This window comes from Myotis myotis, unplaced genomic scaffold (assembly GCF_014108235.1).
Source record: "Myotis myotis isolate mMyoMyo1 unplaced genomic scaffold, mMyoMyo1.p scaffold_m19_p_2, whole genome shotgun sequence".
In the NCBI taxonomy this organism is placed as follows: domain Eukaryota; kingdom Metazoa; phylum Chordata; class Mammalia; order Chiroptera; family Vespertilionidae; genus Myotis; species Myotis myotis.
In genome coordinates, this window is record NW_023416324.1 from 153336300 (window position 1) to 153362075 (window position 25776).

At 38.2% G+C, this 25776-nt stretch overlaps 1 protein-coding gene across 2 annotated transcripts in view; it reads right to left on the reverse strand.

Moving 5' to 3' along the window:
- Window positions 1–25776, reverse strand: part of LOC118676976 (limbic system associated membrane protein) — a 649066-nt gene that overhangs the window by 173023 nt on the left and 450267 nt on the right. The gene's annotated exons all lie outside the window — the stretch shown is intronic.

The following is a 25776-nucleotide window of genomic DNA, read 5'->3' on the forward strand; positions in this document are numbered from 1 at the left end:
GATAAAAACATCAATAATGAGAGAGAACCACTGATTGGCTGCCTCCTGCACGCCCCCTGGGGATCAGAACACAACTCAGGCATGTACCCTTGACCTGAATCAAACCCAGGACCCTTCATTCCGCAGGCTGATGCTCTATCCTCTGAGCCAAACCGGCTAGGGTGGCAATGTGTTCTTAACCAAACATGTGATTTTAAGATGACTGACAGAGAAAAGGCATTCTCTTTTCAGAGCTCAGCATTTATTAGATGCTACCCTTTTGATAGTCTCTGATCAAAGAGGAAGATGCTGGATCAATTTTTTAAAGTAGCTTGATAATTATTTCCTCCTAAATGCACCATATCCTGTTTCCAGATTGGTGCCTCCTGGCTCCTGACCCTGTGGGTCCATGTAATCCTTGGTAACTTAGGCTAGGCCTTTTGTTCTTGACTTTGCTTCAACCAGTTTGCTTCCCAATGTTTCTGATATTTTCTCTTATATCGTGGTACATTGACCTCATGGTCAATGCCTGCATCCTGAATAGGATTTCTTTGGCTGTTTTTTATGTTTCTCCAGAATTATAATTGTTTTACCCATGCTCTTAATTTAGTCCTAATAACTTCTTTACAAAATATCTCAGCAGACCTTGTTCACATCCCATGAAAATAGAGGTGATATCAAACTTCATCCACTCCTTCAAACCATTCATTTACAGATATTTATTAAGCATCTAGTACATGCCAGACACTGTCCTTAGTGCTCAGGGTACAACAGTCAACAAAATCAGTAGGATACTTGCTCCCAGAGAGCTTATAGTTGGGTATAGAGGGCAGATATTTAAACAAGTCATTGTAGTAATTGCTGATGGGGGGTGGGAGGGAGGAAATGGTGCTAAGCCAGCAGGTAGCTCTTTCTGTGTGTATTATTAGATAAAAAGATTTTGGAGGAAATGCTATCTAAGTGGAGGTCTGAGGCAGAAGTCAGAATAGCCAGGTACTTTGTTTGAACAACAGCAAATAAAAGTCTTCCTGATTGCTGCATTATGACACCTGCATCTCACCTGCTTGGCTGGTAAGGGGACCTATGTGACTCTGGAGCTACCTCCAGAACAGATCTCCAAAATGAATGTTTTTGATCCTGGGAAGGTCAGTGATTCCCCCTCACTTAGCTCTTTGTATAGGTGAAAGGAGTGAGGTCCTGTGCATTAATAACCCCACAGCTCTCATTATGCCAGTATCAGATCTTTCCCCCACCCAGAGTTCTATTAGAAAAGTCAAGCTACTATCAAGGAGAAAAACTTAAATGTCATCATGGTCACCAGGGTGTAACCCAGTTCAAATGTAGGCTACCATGATACATTTCCACGTCTAGAACCTCACCTAGAGACATACTACCCTCTGTAACAACTTTATGAAAGAGCTTATGACCTCTTCCATGATTATTATTTCCATAAAGCTAAAGTAGAAAATTTAAAATCTGACTGAAGGGGGAGACTGGGCAACGTACTGGGGTACCTGAGATCAGGTGTTGGGGCCTGAATTTGCTCACAGAGTTCTGCATGCCAGATCTCATCTAGCAGGCCTCCTACCTAAGAATCAGTGATTGTCTCTTTCTGGAAAAATAATCATGAAAGAGAGAAGCTTCTATTATACCCCAAGTAGTCATTTCCAAATAACCTGAATACACAAGGAAGAAATATTTTGGCTTGCCAGATTGACACTGTGGAATATCTACCCCATTAAAGTTACTATTATCTGCACCACATTTTTCAATTGACTCATGACATCCAGTTTGTTGCCCACATCTGTTCTTAGATGAGACCTACTTCTTGGTAGAAGATACTTATGTTCTAAAGATATGTCTCTTGAAAGTGGAGATAAGTGGAGACTTATCATGTAGAAAATAATTCACTGAAGATTTGGATTTAGATTCCTGTCAGCTTGTTTCCAAGAAAGAGGAAATCCACAAGGCAATAAGGAAAAGGGAAAGTTGGGGACTTACAGTTAAAAGCTTTACAATACTTTAACTACTTCCCAATAAAATATATCAGTTGACATTTAACTCTAGCATGTTAGGGATGTTCAAAGGTTTCTTAGGTTTAAGATACCCTTCCTTTCAGCCCCAAACGGGAATTCTTCCTGAAGAAGTCAGTCCAAAATTTTTCAGATGCCATTAGTCTTGAACTTGAAAGTCCACTTTTATTGGATTTTTTGTTTGTTTGTTTGCTTGTTTGTTTGTTTTTGAGAATCCAAGTCCAAATTTACCCTCAATAACCATTTATGGTCAAAATTAATACCTTAAACAATTACATTTGTCCAATTTTGTTTGAGCATACCCTGATGCTACCTCTGTTCCTCTTTGTGAATATCTTATAGAAATTTAACTCAGATTAAGTGAATACTTTATGTAAGTTAAGAGTACTCATAATAAATATGAAAAGTATGGTATTTGTATTTTAAGAAATCTGGTGCCCATCAGGGGTCAGCACGCATATCAGATAAGCAGGAAACTCCTTATGACAGACACAGGAGTTGGCTCCTCACTACAGTGGCTACAACCACTGCACACATGGCTTATATTGGAAAACAGAGCCTATTTGTTTAGAAAACTTTTACCCTGAGCACTTTGTCTAAGTATAGACTAATCTAACATTTAGCAATACCTTACCAATTCTATCCTGGCCCCAAGATAATCCTGACTATCTTGAGTTCCCATCACCAATATATTTACTTTTTATTTTTTTAAAAAATGTATTTTTTAGTTTAGAGAGGACAGGAGAGGGAGAGAGAGTTACATCATTGATGAGAGAGAATCATTTGATCAGCTGCCTCCTGCACGCCCCCTACTGGAGATCAAGCCCACAACCCCGGGTATGTACCCAAATCAGAGTCAGACCATGACCTCCTGGTTCATAGGTCAGTGCACAACCATTGAGCAACACCAGCTGGGTACTTTCTACTTTTCATCTCTTCTTTGGGAAGACCTAAATCCCATACACTGTGGCAACTGGATGGAACCACCTGGCCCTTAAAGGGACATTGGGGACAATAATTTACCAGTTTTCTTGCCAATATATGACAACTATGTCACTACTGTGAGTTCTTATGCCCAGACAAAAGAGCTGAGGAATTTGTATTTTCCATGCCTGCCTCAAATGCCTTTGTGGTATAGTTTCAATGAATTTAATGGACTCTTTACTTCCACCTCAAAGCCCTGGTACTATCCTTGTAGTTTTAGTGTTTAGAGTAAGACAAATTTGTATCTTTTTCTGGGAGACGTGTGGCTCTCTTATGAAAGAGAGCTTCCAAAAACATGCCTCCTAAACCTTACGGTTCCCATCAATGATGAGAGAGAATCATTGATCGGCTGCCTCCTGCAGGCTCCCCCACTGGGGATTGAACCAACAACCAAGGCATGTGCCTTTGACAGGAATTGAACCTGGGACCCTTCAGTCCACAGGCTCTATCCACTGAGTCAAACCACCTAGGGCTGCAATGTCTTTCTTAATGTCTTCTTAATATAACTTGAAATTTTAGAGGGAAAATGACTAAGTATTTAGATATTGATTTTAACAAATCTTAAAATATGTTTTATTTTCCAACTATATTACACATGATTAAAAGGTAGAGATCATTTTTTAAAGAATCTGTAATAGGTTCAGAACAGTATTTTCAAATGATGGGCATTTAAAAGCTTCAAAGATGTTTGTGAAATTCTCTGCTGGCATTGTTAGTATTTCTCTTCAATTTGCTCAGCGATTGTAAGTCATGTGTGATAAGTGAGGAGGAAATGGAGGGCGACACGAGGTTGATGTAACTTCCCTGAAGGTCAGCCAACAAGCTGGAGGGAATTAGGACGGAATTAGAACTCACACCCCTTAATTTTCCAGGCTGTGCTTAGCCCAGTGAACCCCACTGCCTCTGACTCAGTGCATTAATATAGACCGTGAAACACAGATTGTCTGAACATATGGCAGAGAGGATGAGAAGATAATATTCCATAGCAGGATGTGTTCCTGCAGACGGGTGGCTGCAAAGGCTGTTTTTCTGTAGAGGATTCAGCAAGTGAAGCGTTAAGAGCTTTTCTTATTTTTGTCTCTAAATGATACAACTTTTCCCTTTGAATGTGATACATTTCTGGGCATTCCTATTGTCAGGGGAAGCTGGTGGAAGTGAGACCAGGAGGTGTGTGAGGCTCCCCATAGGCCATGTTTGGGAATAAATGATAAAGCCCACGCTGAGCACTCAGTGTTATACCTGGAGGGGTGCCTCATAATTGTTGTTTCCTCTCCTTTGTCAGCAAACCACATCCTGCATTTAAGCACAGGTTCCAGAATTGTCTCCTGATCTAGATATTTCCATTCTCCTTAACAATAATCTACAATATTCTATGTTTCTATAGGCCTAGCTTTTTCTTTATCACTATAACTACATGCCACTAATAAACTAGTCCAGGGACTTCATACAATTCATTGGGCAAGTCATTATGGATTTTAGGCCCAAATTCTTGAGCAAGAAATAGCAATATAAGGCTTGTAGGGAGGAGAAGGAAATCAGAACAGATGAGACAGGGTATAAGGCAGAGAGTCCAAAAGTGCAGGGACGTTAGGCATGATTCATGGCTGTTGTTTTCAATCTGATGGACACTCCAAAAAGAGGAAGTGGGGCGGCAGCCTGGGTAGTGTTCTTTATCCCTCTCCTCAACTTAGATCTTGTATGTTGGTGCCATATAATAGAGAGCAGTATCAGAGACTGGTTGGAAAAATAAGATTTTATCATTAAAAGACAGCCTTAAAAGCCTGACTTAGGAAATATTTGGTTCCATATAATGTAGTATAGTAGTTAAGAGCATGGGCACTGGTTTTAGGCAGAATATAGCTTTCCATCTAACTAACCTTTGAACTTGACCCAGCTGCTTAGCCTCCCTGTACCCTAGTTACCACATCTAAATATTCTTATATAATAAAAGGCTAACATACAAATTGACCAAATGGCAGAATGACCTGTCGCTATTACACACACTGACCACCAGGGGGAAGATGCTCAATGCAGGAGCTGCCCCCTGGTGGTCAGTGTGCTCCCACAGGGGACTGCTGCTCAGCCAGAAGCCCTGAGCTGGGCTCACAGCTGGCGAGTGCAGCGGTGGTGGCGGGAGCCTCTCCTGCCTCTGCATCAGCACTAAGGATGTCTGACTGCCGGCTTAGGGGAGCGGGCCTAAGCTGTCAGTCGAACATCCCCCGAGGGCTCCCGGACTGCGAGAGGGCGCAGGCTGGGCTGAGGAACCCCCACGAGTGCACGAATGTTGTGCACTGGGCCTCTATAGGGGTAATAATTGTGTCTACCTCAGGCCTTTGTAATAAGACCTAAAAGAGAATACATGGAGGCATTTGGTATTAAACACTAACTAAAAGGCAACTGTGATTATAATTTTACTAGAGGCCCAGTGCACAAAAATGTGTGCACTCGGGTGGGTCCCTCAGCCCGGCCTGTGCCCTCTCGCAATCTGGGGCCCCTCAGGGGCCCCTTGCCCTGGCTGCTGGCACTGGTTTTCCTCCGGCGCCTGGAACCCAGGCCTTCGCTCTTCGTGGGGCGGGACAGGTGTGGCGGGCTTCACTTGCTGCTCCTGCCCAGGGCCAGCGGGCTTCGCTCCATCGCTTGGCGCCTACATATGCAAATTAGCCACCATCTTTGTTGGTGGTTAATTTGCATATTGCTCTGATTAGCCAATGGTGGGCATAGTGAAGGTACGGTCAATTTCCATCCTATTATTAGATAGGATTATTGCTATTACTATTACTTTTGCTTTATTTATTTATTTAAATCCTCACCTGAGGATATTTTTTTCTATTGATTTTTTACAGAGAATGGAAGGGAAACAGGAAGGGGGAGAGAGAGAACATCAGTGTGAGAGAGACCCACTGATTGGCTGTCTCCCACAAGTGCCTCGACTCCTGGCTGAGGATTGAACCTACAACCAAGGTACATGCCCTTGACTGGAATTGAACCCAAGACCCTTCAGTCTGTAAGCCAATCCTCTAACCACTGAACCAAACTAGCCAGGGCTACTTTGAATTCATTGTCTTGATCTAGTTTGGAATTTGTGCAGAATGCCATGGGACTCCAATGACCTGACCATGAATGATAAGTCCCCCACTCATGGAAAGAGAGAACATGAAACACTTTGGTGGCAACAGGAATAGAAAGAGATTCTACATGGGGATGGTGTTTCAGGGTCTAGGCCATGCTGATTGGCTGAACATACCCAATTCCAAAATGAATATTTGTGTCCCTCACCGTTATAGACTGAATTGTCTCATGTTCCATCCTATCCACCTCCACTCCCACACCCCAGAAAATTCATGTTGAAGTACTAACACCCAGCATCTCAGACTATGACTGTATTTGGAAATTCGGTCTTTTAAGAAGTAATGAAGTTAAAATAATTGTGATGGCCCTTAATCCAATATGGTTGGTGTCCTAAAATGAGGTTATTTGGACACAGAACATACAGAGGGAAGACAGTGTGAAGACGCAGAGAGCAGATGGCTGTCTGCAAGCCAAGGAGAGAGGCCTGGAACCTATCCTTCCCTCACAGCCCTCAACAAACTAGTCTTGCCGACACCTTGATCTGAGACCGCAAACCTCCATAACTGTGAGACAAGAACCTTCTATTGTTAAAGAAATTTAAACAATAAACTCAGTCCATGGCACTTCGTTATGGTAGGCCTAGAAAACGTTGGCATTTTATATTCTAGCTGAATTCCAAAAGGTGAATTTTCTTTACGGGTCCAAATGCAGGGAGAGTAGGCTGGGGCCTGGTACTCCCCTGAAATTCCAGTTCTACTCTTTGTTTTTCTAAAGTAAAATGCTACATGTTGGGATCCTTTAGGCTCCCCGAATCAGCATTTAATTTTTCAGCAGGTGCATTTCAGCCAGCTTTTCCTCTGGTATTCTCCAACACCCGCAAGCTTTCAGTCACTTTAACGGGATCTCACGCATGTGGGTGGCATTGCTTTCCAGCTACACGCTGGCGCCTGGCATATTCACTATCTGCAGGAAGGACCTAAACAGGCATCAATCGAGGTTTTAATCAGACAATATGATGCCTGCTAAGATAATGCCTCTGGAATACCCTAGAATCAAAGGTTAGTAAAAGCCAAACAAACAGAAAGAAATCATTAAAAATTTTTCCCATGGAGAATTTTTTTTTTAAAATCCAGCTGGACCCAAAATGAAATAGCTATCAAAGAAAGCACCCCTATTAGCTGTCAGTTCCTAGCAACTTCAATCAGCTGGTGTGCCTGAGCCTGCGGGAATATTTTCCCAGCAGCCTCCCACACGCCAAAGTTGACTGCTCCGTGCGAGCCACATTAAGCCTGTCTGCCATCAATCCCCGGGTCTCCTTTGCAGCAGCAGCTTAACGAGGTGAGGGAGCTGGCATCACCAAGGGGCAAGTGCTGTTTTAGAGGGAAGCTGAGAGAGGAGCAGTGTTGGAGAAAAGCTAGATACAGGCCATTAAGCAACAGGGTTTTTCTCTTAAGATCTCATATTGTCATTTCTATGCAGATGCGTTGTCTTCAAACTCCTACTTTCAGAACAGGCTGTGGAAGATGATAGAGGAAGCACTAACTCACAGCAGCCTGGCCACCTTCACACAATTTTATCTTATGGAGAAACTGGAGACTATGCCAGTTTCTCTCCATGCATCTCTCAGCGGTTAGAGACCCACCTCTTCCCAGGATAGGGCTATAGCTTCAGGTTAGGGGCTTCCTTTAGAATTCACAATGAGAAACATTAAAAAAAAAAAAAAAAAAAAAAAAAAAAGAAAAAGCACAAGTTTTCTTTGTCCCTCTCAGACAAGTCTGGCTGGAAGCGTATTCATACAGTGTTATCACTACTGGGGGAGTTGATCTAGCTTTGCCTCCATACTCTCAAGGAAGGGGCCTCACCTCTGGCAATAGGACCAGATGAGAAGCAAGGAAACAGAGAATCAGCCCTCCAACCAATTCTCTGAGCTAGCAAACAATACCATGTGGGGCAGCTCAGCCTTTTCCCTCACTCCCTTCCTGGAGGCCAGTTTCACAGATTGCTTAAAGAGCACAGCAGTGCTGGGTTTAGAAGGGCTTCTGGGAATAGAAGCTGAACTTCTATTTTGAAATGCCTCCCTCCTGATGTTCTTAAATAACACTGGCAACAACAATAGGCATTTATACCAAGAGGGTCCTTCAAAACCTTTATTAAATCCTTCCAAATATACTCGCTTGCTTCTACCCAGCTAAGATAATATGCTTTGTGACAGGTGCCCAGAAGATGGCTGCATAGCTTTTGGCAATTGGAACCATCTGTTGTCTAAAATAACTCCTTTATTTGTGTGACACGTGCCTGCACATTTCTTTGACCCAGTATTATGATGTGCTATGTTTGTTTTTTAAAACCACAGAAAAGCATCAAAGAGACCCAAATGATCCATTTGCCCAACAACATGTTTGAATGTATGACATCTGAATTAACATTGCAATGAAGGAGCAAGGTGAAGAATATAGAAGCTATTTTCCCTGCATACTGGCTCTTATTGGACACCATTTCCCCCTTAGTTTGCTTAAACTCTCTTTTAACTAATTCCATTTAACCTTTCCTTTTCCCTAAAAGCCATGAGTATAATGGTACTGTGTACAGAATGTGACCAGTACTGGAAGAGTAACATTTTCTTCACGTCTTTTATTATACAATTTGAGATAATTCTCTAATGACCCAGCATGGCATAGTGAAGATAGCTCTGACCTTGGAGAAAGAAGATACAGATGCCAGTCCCAGCTCGATCAATTACTATCTTGTAAATCGGGAGGCCTACCAATCTCACTATTTATAAAATGGAAATAAAGTTGTATGTCCTCAAGAGGGCTTTTGAGAGAGTTAAATGGGATGATATATGTAAAAATAATTTAAAAATGGAAAATTGCATGTATATGAATGATTTAGTCTTTTTTTTATAACTTTTAGGTTACTCCTTGGAAAACTGTGCCAAAGTGGGTAGAAAGTGAAAATGGGAAGAGCAGAGTGCTTTAATTAGATCCACAGGACTTTGTGTTCACATGGGTAGATGGAGCTCCAGGCCCTTTGCGTTTCAGCACATTGATATGTGGTAACTTAATATGCAAATGAAAGGCCTCAGAGGGCATCCAGTCTCCACATGTGCCAATTAATCAACGGAAACAGTATCATCCTTTAATTCCACTAATTAAAGGATCATCCATAAGCTATGAGGTTTCTGAGCTACTAAGGTTTAATAAATTTGCAATAAATTACAAGTAATACATTAACCAGGGACTGAATTGCTACTGAGTGATATGATGAGAGGAGGGCGTAGTTTATTTATGTATTTAAATATTTTTTCTTAAATGTATTATTATTTTCCATCTTAAAAAGTTTTGAAAAACTTGGTTGTGTGAGGCCATAGATCCCTATGGCTCATGAAACAAGCAGTCCAGAAATAATGTATAAGTGCAGCTATTAAATAATGTGATTGGGGGTGCATAGATGTACAATTCATCCAATGGCTGCTTGCTTGAAATCAGTCGCTTTGTGAATCCATATACTTGTTCTAATGATACCACTATTGCTAAAAATTAGAGATTCCTTTGAAAATTGCCCTAAAATACTATTTTTTTTTCCCCCGCAGGGGTGGCAAGTTATAATGTGAGGGTGAATCTGAAAGCCCCTAAAAATGTTTGGGTCTAAACTAAAAACACTTCCTTTTTAGCAAACATTGTGAAGAAATAAAAAGCTAAGACACTGACAATAGTTTTCTGTTTTTGCAATTTGAAATTTATATAACTGATGAAAGGTTATTATTCAGAATAAATACAAAACTCATAAAATCAATAAGATAAACAGAAAAGGGAAAAGGTACGGACAGGCAATTAATTCATAGATAAGAAAATCCAAATGACTAATAGAAATATAAAATGATAAAACTTTAGTGTTTTCAGACACAATTTTTTAAATGGTGTAATAGTTAACATCTATTTTTACCAACTATAAAAGGTCTGGCAATTTTAATTGTGACAGGTGTGTAGAGAAACAAAAACTCTCTTAGTCTACAGGTGGTTTGTAAATTAGTACAACCACTGTGGTAGAGGCTGCAAGTTATCCCCAAATATTTGTCTTTCTCAGTAATAGGAATTCTATTTTTAGCTGGATTCATGGCCAACTGGGAGAAAGAGTTAATTTCCCATTTTTCCTTGAAGCCAGATATGGCCATTTAAGTTCTGACCAAGGGGATACAAGTAAAAGTGCTGAGTGCATCCTTGAGAAAGGGGCTGTCTTCTACCTGCCATCCAAAGTGTGGATACCCTGATTGGGTCTTCAGAAATAATTTTGAACCCTTGGTTGATCTTATGGATAAAAATTATTCATATGAGGTGACCTCTACAATTGAAGGAGCCTGGGTCTTTGACACTGTGGAGTGCCTTACCATGTCTGCACTGGCCAACTCCAGAGTTCTTGAACTTAAGATAAAAACGCATGGGTTTAGCCCTGGCCAGTTTGTTCAGTTGGTTAGAGCATTGTCCCAATATGCCAAGGCTGTGGGTTTGATCTTCTGATATGGAGATATAAGAAGTAATCAATGAATGCATAAATAAGTGGAACAACAAATCTCTCTCTCTCTCTCTCTCTCTCTCTCTCTCTCTCTCTCTCTCTCTCTCTCTCTCTCTATCTCTCCCAAAATCAATTTAAAAATGCATGGGTTTAAGCCACTGTGATTCTGGATTTTTTATTACTCACAACACTTAAACAAATCCTAACCAATACAACCTCATTAGGAAAAGCTTTGGGATTATCTCAATTATCTCATAAGGTTAAATATATGCATGTCCTACAGTTCAGCAATTTATTTTCCTAAATATATGTTTGAAGGATCACATTCTTGTGTACACTGGGAAGCATGTACAAAAAGGTGTCTGAGTAAAGTAAATCTATCTCTGGGGACATGAAGAGATTCAAGTCTGACCATAACACTTAGGCTTAAGTACAACCACTATAGCAGAGCACTCCTTTCTCTGCTTTTAAATGCACAAATAATAATCAAGGACATGCAATCCAAATGGATGAAGCTGCCTACCCCTTCTGGCAAAGAGACTGAAAGCTCATGTCTAATCACCACCATCAAGACTGTCTCCACCTTGCTACCACCTTCACCGCTATCTTGATATTTCTGCTTTGTATGAAGCCTTTTATATTCTTGACATTTTATTAGATGCTTCATATCACGATCTCAATCATCCAGTAAGCTAGATATGACTACTCCTTTGTAAGATCGGCTCAGAGTAGTGAATAAATGAACTAGCTTTGTCATAGCTAGTAAATGGCAATGCCTGGGTTCAAATACAACATATCTGTTTCCAAAATGTGTCCTTTCAACCATCATACTGCTTCTCTGAAGCCCTCAAATATGTATATTTTTACTGTCATCCCTTCAGTTACAGTAAGGGTACCATGGCTTCTCTGAAGCATTTTTCATAGGTATGTTTTAAAGGAGTAACAAAAAGGAATCAAATAGTAAGTGTGTGATTGATTATTGACAATTCTTCTGAGAGGTTGGAAGATGAGACACCAAGAGAAAAGAAGCACTGAGGGTGAAAGGATAGAAATGAGTAAGACAAATTAAAACAAGGGAAACTGGCAGAAGAAAAGAAAGGATCAGGAGAATGAACAGAAAATGATAAGACTATCCTAAATAATTTATTTTTTTTTCTCCAAGAAGCCTCTGTCTCACCTTGAAATAGGTGTTTCATCTTTTGAAATGAGTTGGATAAATAAGAAGAAAAGGTTGAAAAGTAATTTCAAGTCCACAGAGCAAACACTAGGGTAGATTGTTTTTCCCTCGCAAGACTTCCATCCAGAAAGTTTTAAGGTCTCATGGTTTTGGCAGTAATTATAGCAATGAAAATTAATAATAATAATAAATACTGCCTAGCTGGTGATTTCCCTTTGGCAGCATGTGTGTACCAATCAATTTGTCATAAAAGCATCTTCAAGTTCACACACTAATTTGCATGAATCCATTTATTAGTCTAAAGAAATAAGTGCCCTTTCATGCCCTTGGACATCATTGTATTTGGGGCTATCTTGAACATCTGTGTTAATGAGGTACTTTTAGATCAGAACAAAGAAGTTCTTGCTTTGACTTACGTATATTTGAATATTTTAGCTGTGCATTTGAATGTATATATCACAGATATACATAGAAACTTATTTGGGGTGTTAAAACTCAGATTGTTAGGGTGGGAATATGACACTTGGTACTCGCAAAAATTCTTTAAAAATAGGATATTTACCTACTTATTAAAAGAGATAATTTTGGTTCTGCTGGTTTCAGCAGGTGGAGTATATGACAAAACCCTTCCTCTTCTGAATTTTGTTATATATGTGTTGTCATAAGACCTGTTATCTATATATATGATGGGGTTTTTATAGCAATCACCATTTAACCCCTTTTTATTGTAATGATGTTATGGGAGTTGAAAATGGGAGAGAGGAAGGAGGCATAATGGGGAAAGTTCATCCAACCTCACCATGGCCAGAAAATCCAAGGGTATCCTCAGATAATTCTGAGGCATGAGAATGAATCCTATGGATTATGCCCTGAAGGGGAATCTCTGGAGCAGGGAGCATGAAGTCAGGAAAGGGCTGCAGAATAAGTTTCTTACTCTTCATTTTAAAAATTCAAAATCATGCCTATACAATGTTGATGAAAAATGTATTATGATGAATATACCTCTATATGTTTTTGTTTGTTTTATACAAAATTTCAAAATAAACCAAGAGTTCAAAACCCATATGGTTTTCTAAACTAGGACAATGACATATTTAGACTGTAATGGCAGGCAAAACTATTGTTTAGAACTTCATAGTAAAGTTCTTTATTTTTTCTACTTTGCTTGAATTTATTCTTCTAAATTAAATTTATTGGGGTGACATTGGTTAATAAGATTATATAGGTTTCAAGTGTACATTTCAATGATACACAATCAGTATACTGCATTGTGTGTCTACCGCCCAAAATCAAGGCATCTTTTATCACCATATATTTGGTAACCTTTACCCTTTACTACTCCCCAAACCCCACCCTCTGATAATCACCATGTTATTGTCTGTATCTATGACTTTCAGTGTTACATCCTACATGTGAGTGAACTCAAATGATTCTTAGCTTTTTCTGATGACTTATTTTGCTTAGCATAATATTCTTAAGGTCTATCTATGTTGTCACAAATGGCAGTGTTTCATCTTCTTTCTGTGGCTGAGTAATGTTCCATTGTATATATGTACCACATATTTATACAGTCACCTTTGGTTGTCTCCATGTTTGGCCACCATAAATAATGCTGCAATGAAATTAGAGATGCATATAACTTTGTGAATAAATGTTTTCAAATTTTTCTGGTAGATATCCAGGAGAGGGATTGCTGGGTCATATGGCAATTCTATTCTTATTTTTTTGAGGAACCTCCATACTGTTTTCCATAGTGGCTTCGCTAGTGGCTATACCAGTTTACATTCCCACTAGCAGTGAATGAGGGTTCCTTTTTCTCACCAACCTCTCCAACATTTGTTATTACTTGCCTTGATAATAGCATTCTAACGGATGTTAGCTGGTATTTCATTATAGTTTTGATTTGCATTTCCCTGATAGCTAGTGAAGTTGAGCACCTTTTCATATATCTGATGGCCATTTGTATGTCTTCTTGGGCAAAGTGTCTGTTCAGGTCCTCTGCTCACTTTTTTTTTGGCCTTTCAACTATTTTTTTATTTATATGTACACACACATATGTGTCACCAACAGGTATCATTCTAACTTTATAAATGAAAAGTTCAAGTCAGGTAATGAACCAAGGCCTATAAGAGTTGGTGCTATCTCTTGCATACTTTCTTTCTCAGGGGAGTTAGCAGAAGAACCCAGCCCTGACACCCTAAACTCCTAAACCTGTTAGGCAAGTTTGTGCGGCACAGGTAGGTTGATAGAGGTGCCAAGGAATCTACAATCAGACCAGAAGAAAAAAATCACTTGTGAATATTTAATGAACTTCCCTCCATGTGGCTTCAAGCTACCAGGATGCAGGCCCTGCCAACACCCTTAATCTTCTCCTCAGATCTTCTGCTGAAGAGCTTGGCCTTCACAATGACAGGCTGTGTTCGGAGCTTTCCCTTCCCCAGAATGAATGATAGGAGCAGCTCCAGTCTTGTTTTTGGCAGCATTTGCCCACATCTGCTCACTGACCAAGGTCCACAGTTTACCAAGGTTGACAGTTAGGTAGAAGCTCTGGTTCCTCTTTAAGTGGTAATGCTTCGTACCAACTTTCCCAAAGTAACCTGGATGATATTGTCGAAGTTGATCCTGTGATGTGCAAGCCACTAGCATTACCTTGGCTTCGCAGGCACTTAACTGAACTTGCTGACGCGGCCATGGTCCCCATGTTTCTGGGCCTTCCTCAGCCTGGATGGCATGTCAGTGGCCAAGATGGCATGTCCATTTTTTAACTGGATTGTTTATTTTGTGTTGAGCTGTATCTGTTCTTTATATATTTTGGATATTAACCCCTTGTGGGAGCTGTTTTTACAAATATCTTCTCCCATTGGGTTGCTTGACTATTTGTTTTGTTGGCAGAGTCTTTTGCTATGCAAAAGCTTTTTAGTTTGATATAGTCCCATTCATTTCTTTTTGCCTTTACTTCCCTTGCTTTTGAGGTAAATTCATAAAATCTTTTCTAAGCCAAGGTCAATAAGGTTAATACTTATGTTTTCTTCTACGTAACTTATTTTTTCAGATTTTGTATTTAGGTCTTTGATCCATTTGAATTAATTTTTGTATGAGAAGACAAACTGAAGTCTAGTTTCATTCTTTTGCATGTGGCTTTCCTATTTTCCCAGCACCATTTATTGAAGAGACTTTCTTTTCTCCTTTGTATGTTTTTGGCTCCTTTGTCAAAAATTATTTGCCCATAGCCCTGGCTGCTGTGTCTCCGTTGACTAGAGCATTGACCCTTGCACTGGAAGGTTGCAGGTTTGAATCCCAATCATGGCATTTGCCTAAGTTGTGGAATTAATCCCAGGTTGGGGCATGAATGGTAGGCAATCCATAGATGTATTTCTCTCACATTGATGTTTCTCTCACTCTCTTTCCCTTTATCTCTCTCTAAAATCAATCTTAAAAAGTATTTGCGCATACACATGTGGTTTATTTCTGGGCTCTCAATTCTGTTCCATTTGTCTGTGTGTCTGTTTTCCTGCCAATACCATGTTTTTTTTTGATTATCATTACTCTGTAGTATAATTTAAAGTCAGGTAGTGTGATGCCTCCAGCTTCATTTTTTTTTTTTTTTTTTTGAGAATAACTTTGGCTATTTGGGGTCTTTTGTAGTTCTCCATACAAATATACAAATTTGATGATTTTTTAGTCCTATTTAAAAATGTCATTGATATTTTGATGGGGATTACATTAAATCTTTATATTACTTTGGGTAATACAGCCATTTTAACTATGTTGATTCTTCCAATCCATGAACATGAAATATGTTCCCATTTCATTGTGTCTTTTTCAGTCTCTTTTAATAATGAGTTGTAGTTCTCAGTATATAGATCCTTCACTTTCTTTGTTAAGTTTATTCTTAGGTATTTTAGTATTTGTGTTGCAATTGCAAAATTATTTTTTTTTGTTTGTTTTTTATTTTTCATTTATTTTCCTGAAATTTCATTATTACTATATAGGAATGCAGTAGATTCTTGTACATTAATTTTATATCCTTCAACTTCACTGTATTTTTTATTGTTCCTAATAGTTTTTTGGTGGAGTCTTCAAGGTTTTCTATATAAAGAATCATGTCATCTGCAAAAAGTGACACTTTTACTTCATTCCCAATTTGGATGCCTTTTATTTATTTCTCTTGCCTGACTGCTCTGGCTAGGACTTCCAGTACTCTGTTGAATAAGAGTGGTGAGAGTGGACATCCTTGTCTTGTTCCCAATTTTAAAGAAAAAGCTTTCAGTGTTTCACCTTTTGAGTATGACATTAGCAGAGGGCCTTTATTATGTTGAGGTACTTTTCTTCTATACCTATTTTATTGAGTGTTTTAATCATAAATTGATAATGTATATTATCAAATGCCTTTCTGTACTTATTGATAAGATCATATGATTTTCATCCTGTGTTTTATTAATGTGGTGTATTACATTGATCAAGTTGTATGTGTTTCCATGGAAATTATGTATTTGTTTACATATCACATTTTCTTAAGAAGGCAGGCAAGAAACATCAAATTTTCAAAAACTGATCAGCAAAATAATTTACAGCAGTGTTAATCCTGGGGACAGTAATAGGTCACTTATTTATGTCAAATTTACAAAATTGAATTGCATATGTTGAACCATTTTTGTGCCCTTAGAATGAAACTCACTTCATTGTGATGTATTATTTTCTTAATGTATTGTTGTATTCTATTTGCTAGTATTTTGTTTAGGATTTTTTGCATCTGTATTCATCAGAGATATTGGTCTTTGGTTTTCTTTTATTGTGTTATACTTGCCTGGTTTTGGTATCAGGGGCATGTTGACTTTATAAAATCTGTGAGAAAGTACTGCCTCTTCTTCAATTTTTCTTGGAGAGTTTGAGAAGCATAGGTAGTAAATCTCCTTTGAATGTTTGGTAGAATTCACTACTGAAGCCATCTGGTCCTGGACTTTTATTTGTAAGAGGTTTTTGATGTTTGATTCAACTTCCTCACTGTTTATCAGTCTATTTAGATTTTTCCAATTCTTCATGACTCAGTCTAGAAAGGTTACACATTTCTAGGAGTTTATCTATTTTTCTAGGTTATTGAATTTGGTAGCATATAGTGTTTCATGGTATTACAGTACGATCCTTTGTATTTTTATGATGTCTGTGGTAACTTCTATTTTATTTATAAGAGTCTTCCTTTTTTCCCCTTAGTGTGTCTAGCCAGGGGTTTGTTAATTTTATTATCCTTTTCAAGGAACCAGTTCTTTGTTGTATTATTTTTTTATATAGTCTTTTTGTTCTCTATTTTATTCAATTCTGTTCTAATTTTTATTTCCTCTATTCTGCTGACTTTGGGCTTCATTTACACTTATTTTTCAAGTTCTTAAGATGTTATATCAGGTTGTTTATTTGAAAATTTTCTTGTTTCTTGAGGTAGGCCTGTAATTATATAAACTTACAATGGCTTTCACTGCATCCTAGAAGTTTTGATATGTTGTATTGCCATGCTTATTTGTCTCTATATCTTTTCATCTCATCTTTTATTTCTTTTTTGATGCAGTCATTTTTTAGAAGTATGTTGTTTAGTTTCCACATATTTGTGTGTTTTTTAAACTTTCTTTTAGTAGTTGATTTCTAATTCAAAGCATTATAATCAGAGAATATGCTTGGTATGATTTCAATCTTCTTAAATTTGTTGGTACTAGTTTTGTGACCCAACATATGGACTATCCTTGAAAATGTTCCATGTGCACTGGACAAAAATGTATAATCTGATGGAATGGGATGAAAGACTGTAAATGTCAATTATGTCCATTTGGCCTAATGTGTCATTTAAGGCCAATATTTCTTTATTGATTTTCTGTTTGGATGATCTATCTTGAGCTGTCGATGGAGTAGACTCCCTACTATGATTGTGTTTTTGTCAGTTTCTCCCCATAGTTCTATTGATAGTTGCTTTACATAGTTCAGTGTTCCCTGATTGAGATTGGGTGCATGTACATTGAGAGGTGTTATGTCTTCTTGATGTAGTGTCCCAGTTATTATTTTAAAATGTCCATCTTTGTCTCTTGTTACCTTTGGTATCTTAAAATCTATTTTGTTAGATATAAGTATAGCTACACCTGCTTTTCTGTGGAAGCTATTTGCTTGGAGAATCATTTCCCACCTTTTCACTTTGAGCCTAACTTTGTCTTTGCAACTTAACTATGTCTCCTGAAGGCAGCATATAGCTAAGTTTTATTTTTTATCCAATCTGCTACTCTATGCCTTTTCATTGGTGAATTCAGTCCATTCACATCTAGCGTAATTATTGATGTTATAAGGATGTCCTATAAACATTTTATCTTGTTTTCTGGTAGTTCTGTGCCTCCACTGGTTCTTTTCCTTTGTGTTTCTGTCTATTGTTTTTGTTTGGTGGTATTCCATACTTTTTTCCTCTTTTTGTAAGTTATGTGTCTCAGTTTTTTGGTGTTTTTTTTTGTGTGTGTGTGTTAGCATTAAGTTTATGAAAAATAAAGTTTCATATATACAGTAGTCCTTTTTCTTTTGAATGGGTCTGATTTCCATCCTCCTTTGCAAATTCAGACCCTTATCCCCTAGCAGTTGGTTTTTGTTGTCACAAGTTATCCCCATTTATGGTGCAAGTTTGTTGGTGATCTTACTTGTAGTTTTGTGACCATTTGTTCTTTGTTTCAGGTAGAATAACCTCTTGAGTATATCCTACAATAAGGTCTTTTGGTGATAAATTCCCCCAGCTTCTATATGTCTGGAAAGGTCTTTATTTTTCCTTCATTTCTAAAGGATAACTTTTCTGGATATATTATTCTTGGCTGGTAATTTCTCTCTTTCAATAGTTTGAATATTTGGTTCCACTCTCTTCTGGTTTGTTGAGTTTCTGCTGAGAAGTCTGATGATAACCTAATGGGCTTTCCTTTATAGGTTTCTTTCTTCCTTTCCCTGTTTGCCTACAGAATTCTTCCTTTGTCGTGAATTTTGACTGTTTATTTAAAGGTTTTATTCTCCTTAATGTTAAACATGAATCTCTTTTTTTTTTAAAAAAAAAAATATGTTTTGATTGATTTTAGAAAGAGGGGAGGGGAGATGGATAGAGAGATAGAAACATTGGTCAGTTGTCTCCTACATGCCTCCTCCTGGGATTGTTCTATCTGGGAATTGAACGAGTGCCCCTTTGGTTCATAGGTTGATGTCCAACCACTGAGCCACTCCTGCTGGGAAATTTTTGACAGTTTTAATATAATGTGCCTTGGAGAAGGCCTTTTTGGATTGAGGTAGTTAGATATCCTGTTTGCTTCTAGGATTCAAGGATCTAGCTCTTTCCATAGACTAGGAAAGTTCTTGTCAACTATTTGAAGAGGCTCTTAATTCCTTTCTCCCCCTCTTCTTCTTTTGGTATGCCTATTATCCTTATATTGCTCTTTCTGTTGGAGGTAGATAGTTCTCAAAGAGTTCTTTCATTTAGAAAAATATGCTCAAATCTCTCTCTTCTCCCTTCTGCATATTTTTCAGATTTATATCTTCAATATCACTAATTCTTTCCTCCTTCTGGTCAGCTCTATTTCCTATGCTTGATAATTAATTGTTGATCTCTTTTCTTGAGTTCTTCATCTCCAGAATTTCTATTTGTTTATTTTTAAAAGTTTCAATATTTTTGGTAAAGTACTCATTTTGTTCATTGATTTGAGTTCTGAGTTCATTAAACTGCCAGTGTTTTCTTGCATCTTATTGATTTTTTTCAGTGTTGCAATCTTGAATTCTCTGTCATTTAAGTCTTATATTTCTGTGTCTTTTAGTTTTAGTTTACTTTTCATCTTCTTTCTAAGCTGCCTTGTTACCTTGGTTATTCTTGGTATTTGATGGATTCTTCTCTGTCTAGGCATCTAATGTTACGAGTGGCACTTTTCTAGTAGATTGATGAGAAGTGTTTCTATTGTTTTCCAGTAGGTGGCGCTAAATCACAAGTTTTCTTTAAGCTCTCTTGCTCTTCTCTGGCTTTCAGATCTTCTTGTGGTGGTAGAAAATGGCCTGTGTTCCCTGGGAAGGTGGGCACCACCCCTGTGATCTGGTTGTTCCAGTCCCGAGGGACTAATCCCACAGGGAACACAGTGGGTGATGGGGCTCCAAATCCCAGGCACCAACAGTACTATAACCTTGATTTGTGGATGTGGAGTGAGCTGGGGAACCTTGCCACTTCCTTCGTTGCTTTGTCTTCCTTACAATAGCAACCAGAAGGTCTCTGCAGAATGCCTCCTGCGCCTCCACCCAACCCTGGGTTCAGTCACAGTGTGTGCCCTTCACTCAGGGAAAAAATGTTTCTGTAGTACCAGTTCTCAGGTTTGAGGACAATATGCTCAGCAAGCAGACACAAAGGGTAAGCGGAGGCAAGCTCTGGGAGGTTAAGAGAAGGCAGCCAGGCTCCATAGCTTTGTTTCTTTGTCTGTAATGATTGCCAGACAACCATGCCACACCTCTGTGCATTGTCCTTGCCCAGGTCACTGGGCTCAGCCTCAGCTTTTACTGCCCACTCCTGCAGGAATGCTTACTAAACCCCTTTGCTCTTCCCAGCTGAAGGGAATCTTAGTGACAACTGGATTCCTCCCCTTTCTGGGCTGAGCCCTGCAGTGAGCTCCAGGCTGTAGCACTGTGTTTATGGCTTCTTTGAGCGCTTCTCCCTACTTGCCTCCCCTGTTTGCTTCAGCTTGTCCACCTTTAGATGTTTCAATAAGCGGATCTCTCAGACGTGTTTGTGCATTGAGCAGGGAATCCTTTGTTGAATTATAGCTGTTCAAATTGTTCAGACTTGAAGGGGATCTCTCACACCACCATTCTTCTGATGTCACTCCATAATAAAGCTCTTTAAAAGGGCTTTATCTTATCTTCAAAGGCCCAAAAGGGGAATACTTGCTCATTTTCCTTCACATTAGTAAAAGGACTGTTGCTTTCATATGAAATCTGGTCCTCTTATTTCTAATGCACTGACTGACCTAACACTACTTAAGCTTTAAAACCATTCTCAGCATCAACTCTGTGTTTTCCTAACTATTATTTAATTGCTGCTGATCATGAATAACATGCAAGATATTCTCTTCTTATCTTTTTCTAAAAGTTAATAAAAAATGAAAATTTTCAAAAATTCTCTTTTGGTGACTCCAACACTTTAATTTAGCCATTAACTTTTGTCAAAGTCATTATCATCCTGGGGATTTCCTTTGCATGTTACATATAAATTAGGCAATTAGAATACCTATTATATGGTAGCCTGCATAAGATAAAGCTTTATAATGTTTCACATATAAGGTTATCAATAAATCCTTATTGAATTAATAAATAAATAGATCAATTATTTATACAAGTTTAGCAGAAATGCAGCATTTGAAAAAAATGAATTTCATACTTACATTTTCCCCTATGATTTTAATCTGAATTGCACTGACTTATCATTTGAGATGGTAAATTTTCTTAGTTTGTTGTGGCTATATAATAATATAAATCCTACCAATTCTGTACATTCATTAGATAAAGATGAAGAAAATTATTTTCAAGAATGCACATTTCTTTAGGTTTAGGACCCTAATAAGTAAGCTCTAATGGGAAAAGAAAACAACCAACAACTATGATTTCTGGTTATAATTATGTACTTAGCTTCTCATTCTATGATCAAATTCTTCTAGTTCATAAAAACCAGTTTGGAAAGTTACTAGAAACAATGTGGACAACATTCATCATCTCCAAATAAGTATAGGGTAAAAGGAAACCAAAAGATGCTGAAATGAAATTAAACTACTAAGGAAAACTGCAAAAGTAAATCGCTTGATTCTAAAAGAGAACTTCGGAAAAATAAAGGTAAAAATGCCAAATTAATAGAACTATAGACTAAAAAGGGTGAATATTATATGTAAATTATACTTTGATAAACCAGGCTAAGAATATACAGCATAAGCATTTAATATGTCATTATTAAGACATTTCACCTATTATTATGGCTTCTAAAAATATTTGGATTAAGGTTAAAAGCACTGACTTTAAGGTCAGTCACATATGGAATGCTGAGTTATGTTAGGTTATTTTGAGTTAATTTTTAAAATCCACATAAACACCAGTTTATTCATTAGTAAATTTAGAAAACAGTAAATATGTGATAGAGTTATAGGGAGAATCTGCATGATAATGTATATAATCTACTTACCATAAAGCCCAATATACTTTGTATTATACATTACTTTCTACTGGAGCAATCAACAAAAGCTTCACAGAGAAGGGTGAGTAGAAAGGATATTACTGGCAATAACAGAATGAACAAAGGGGCAGAAAGAGACAGGCAAAGAACATATAGTTTGAATGCAGCCATGAATCTCTGAAAGGAAGAAATGGAAGCTAAGTCTAGAAATTTGAAGTATCACCAGATGGTGGATGGTATAAAATATTATTTTAAGGAGTTTGAATTTCATTCAATGGGTAATAAAAAGCAATTAAACATTTTGGAGTAGTGAAATGACATGCTTTAAATTGTACTTTAAAAAGATTAATTTGGAGCAAGGACAGATTAGAGGCAAAAATGTGGAAGGTTAATACCATTCTTAAGTAACAAAGAGGTATTGAATTAGAATGGTGTTGGTGACAGTAATAATACAAAAGGTATAAAATTTATTAATGAAAAAAGGAGGTTCTATGGAAAGAACCTCACCGGGTAATCAACTCTTACAAAATTTCTCTACAGATAAGGATGTTCTTACATCAACAATTTGGAGGATGTTCTGTAGGTAGAATTGATAGGATTTGATGTTGGAAATGGGGGACAGTAAGGTGCTAGATAGAGAAACAAATCAATGTTGTTTTTGAGATTTACAACCTGGGCATCTTGGATTATTCCTAAGTCATTAGAAATATTTTATTGGAAGACTGTGGGTTCTGTTTAGGATACTTTGTGCTTGGGATATAAACATGAGAGACATCCAGGTGGGCTTTTTAGCCAGTTTATTGTAAATATAGGTTTTGCAAGAGGTTACTATATACTTTTTCATTTTTCTGATTTACAAAGATGACTGAAGCACAGGACTAAAGAGAGCTTTGGGGGATTATTGCATTTAGAAGACAAAAGGAAAAAGCAAAGGGACAAAGAATATGATATTTTCTGAGAAACCAACTTCAGTCAATCTATGAAATGAGGAATTTGATTAATGAAACTTCAAGAAAGTAAGAGAGATAGGAAGTGATGATATAGAGACAGTGAATAAAGATGCCTTACTCAAGAATAAAAACCATTCTCTTGGTCTCTGTGCTTCTGTCTCTACCAAGTTATCCTCCAACTTTTCTAACCATAGAGATGTGTAAACCACCAGACTGTTGACTTTTTCTTGATCATCATCCAGACTAGGTTATTGATTTCTTAAAAATTCTTGACTAATGCCTTTTATGTAAATTAATCACAAGTCTACATTTCTAATCCTTATCTTTTTTTCTGAGTCCTAGCCTACCATCTATATAGCCTTCTTCACATGTCTGTCTACATGAAACTCAAACAGCATGTACCAATAGTCCCTTCTTTCCAAAGCAACTTTTCTTCTGGGTTCTTTATTTTACCATTTCTCTCAGTGTGATGGTTAATTATATGTGTCAACTTGACTAGGAAACAGGGGTGCCAGACTTTTGGTCAAACATTATTCTGGGTGTGTCCATAAGGATGTTTCTGGGTGAAATTAACATTTGAATTGGTAGACCTAGTGAAGGAGGTCATCCTCTCTAATTAAATGGGCCTCATCCTATTAATTGAAGACCTCAGTAGAAGAGAAAGGTGGAGTAAGCGGGAATTTGGCCTGCCTAAGGTGGGACATCACCCTTCTCTTTTACTCAGATGGAAATTTACACCATCAGCTTTCTTGGTTCTCAGTCCTTTAGATTCAGGCTATAAGTACATGATATTTCTCAGCTTCCATAACTGTGGGAGCAAAACCCTTATATGAATCCAGTTCCTTGTTTTTGTTTTTTTCTGGAGAATCCTAACTAATAAACCCAGTCACTACAGTTTGAAACCTTATAAGAAACTTTAATTTTCTACTCTCTTTCATGATATCATTAATAAGTTCTGTAGTTTCTTTTGTCTCTCTCCCTCTCCCTCTTTCTCTTTCCCCCTCTTTTTTTTTCACTTTCTTCCTCCCTCTCTCCCTTCATCTCTCTTTCAAGCTTAAATATGAATAGTTGACTGGAGCAAGTTCCAGTTATAAATGAACGAATGTGTGACAAACTAAAATAGAAGATGTTTTCATATCCTTGAGGAGCAGAATGAATTAAATTCACCCTAGGTTATTTAAGGAATTGGTAGATGTTATGACACACTCAATAGCTATTACTTTTGAGTAGTCATGGAAGGTGAAATCCCCAAGGACAAAGCTCTGGGGGTTGGAAGGAATTTGAAGAGACACAATCTTCCGTCTTAAGGCAAAAATGTTATAGTAATTTTTTTCCCATAGCAGAGGCAAAAACTATGCCTCCTATAAATGAAAAAAGTAAAAGACCACTTGGATAATATGTGGATATATTTAACATTGGCTCTCAGTAAGAATATAGGATGGATCAAAACAGTGCTTTCACATTTACAAGGTGCTTTTATGTACAATCTGTCATTTGATTATCACAACAATGAAGGAGGCAGTGATTTTAATCCTCATTTACAGATAAGGAAATTCACAGTCAGTGAGGCTAAATCACCAAGGTCATTTACATTCTAATCCAGTAATATTTCCATCATATAAAAAAAAAAGACTTACCAATAGTTTATTATGAAATTTTGAAAAGCAATGGTGCTAAGCAAGACATTTTATTCCTTTTATTATAGTAACAAATTGTGAGGAAATATGCCGGGAGCCGGTCCATGCTTGCTGTTTCAAGGGACCTGGCATATATGGCATACTGTTCTTAATATGTTTTGCTCACCTTCTTGGCACTATGTGTTTTAACCGAGGTCTCTGAGAAAGGTTGTTTCCCCAGGTAGGGATTTTCCCCTGAAGTTAGGGAGGGAATAAAACCTCTTAACTAAGTGTCAGGTGGGTAATTAATCACTTTAACTACGAACAATCATGCTTAAGCTACATAATCTTTACTCCCTGGAAGGGAGATAAGAAATGCCCTAACCTTTGAAATAGAGATTGATAGGATTGGAATCAACTGGTATAAATACAGATGTAAGAAGACAGAACCAAGAGAGACAGAACCAGAGAAGACAGAACCTACACAGAACCTATAGACAGAAGAACTTCGCTGGAGAGAGCATGGCAAAAGATCCTGGACTGAACCTGACTACAGAAATTGGCAAGAGAACCTGAATAGAACCTGGTGACTGAATCTGGCTGGAGAACCTGGACAGAACCTGCCTGGAGAACCTAGTGAGGGAACATGGCTACAGAACCTGGCTGGAGATCCTGGCTAGAGATCCTGGCTAGGCTGCTGATGAACTGAACACTGTCTCCGTGTCATTCCTTCTTCGCCGACTCCATCCACACCTTTGGGGACCCCTGGACCTGCTGGGGTTGGACCCCGGCATCTGGCGCCCGAACAGGGACCCCTAGGTAAGCCCCACTCTTGGGATGGATAGGACTCCACCGTAGGAAGAGGGTGGATAGTCTTCGCCGACTCCGTCCACACCTTTGGGAAGCCCTGGAACAGGATTCCCCTAGGTAAGCCCCCCCCCCATTGAGAACCCCCACACTTGGGACGGATAGGACTCCACCAGGGTACTGCAGACCCCCCTATAGAGGATAAGTAGGGTAAGAAGGTGGATAGTACAGAACTTAGATTGAGAAGATGTGCCATACTGAGTCCAAAGAAAGAAGACTCTGTATTGATTCTTAGATTGAGAAGATGTGCCATACCGAGTCTAAAGAAAAAAGACTCTGTATTGATCTTTTAACATATATGCTTGCTAGCCGAGGAATTGGGGTTGCTTCCAGTCAGACAGAACGTTTTATACAAGAAGTATGTCCATGCTTTTCTGAGGAAGGAAAGGTAAAT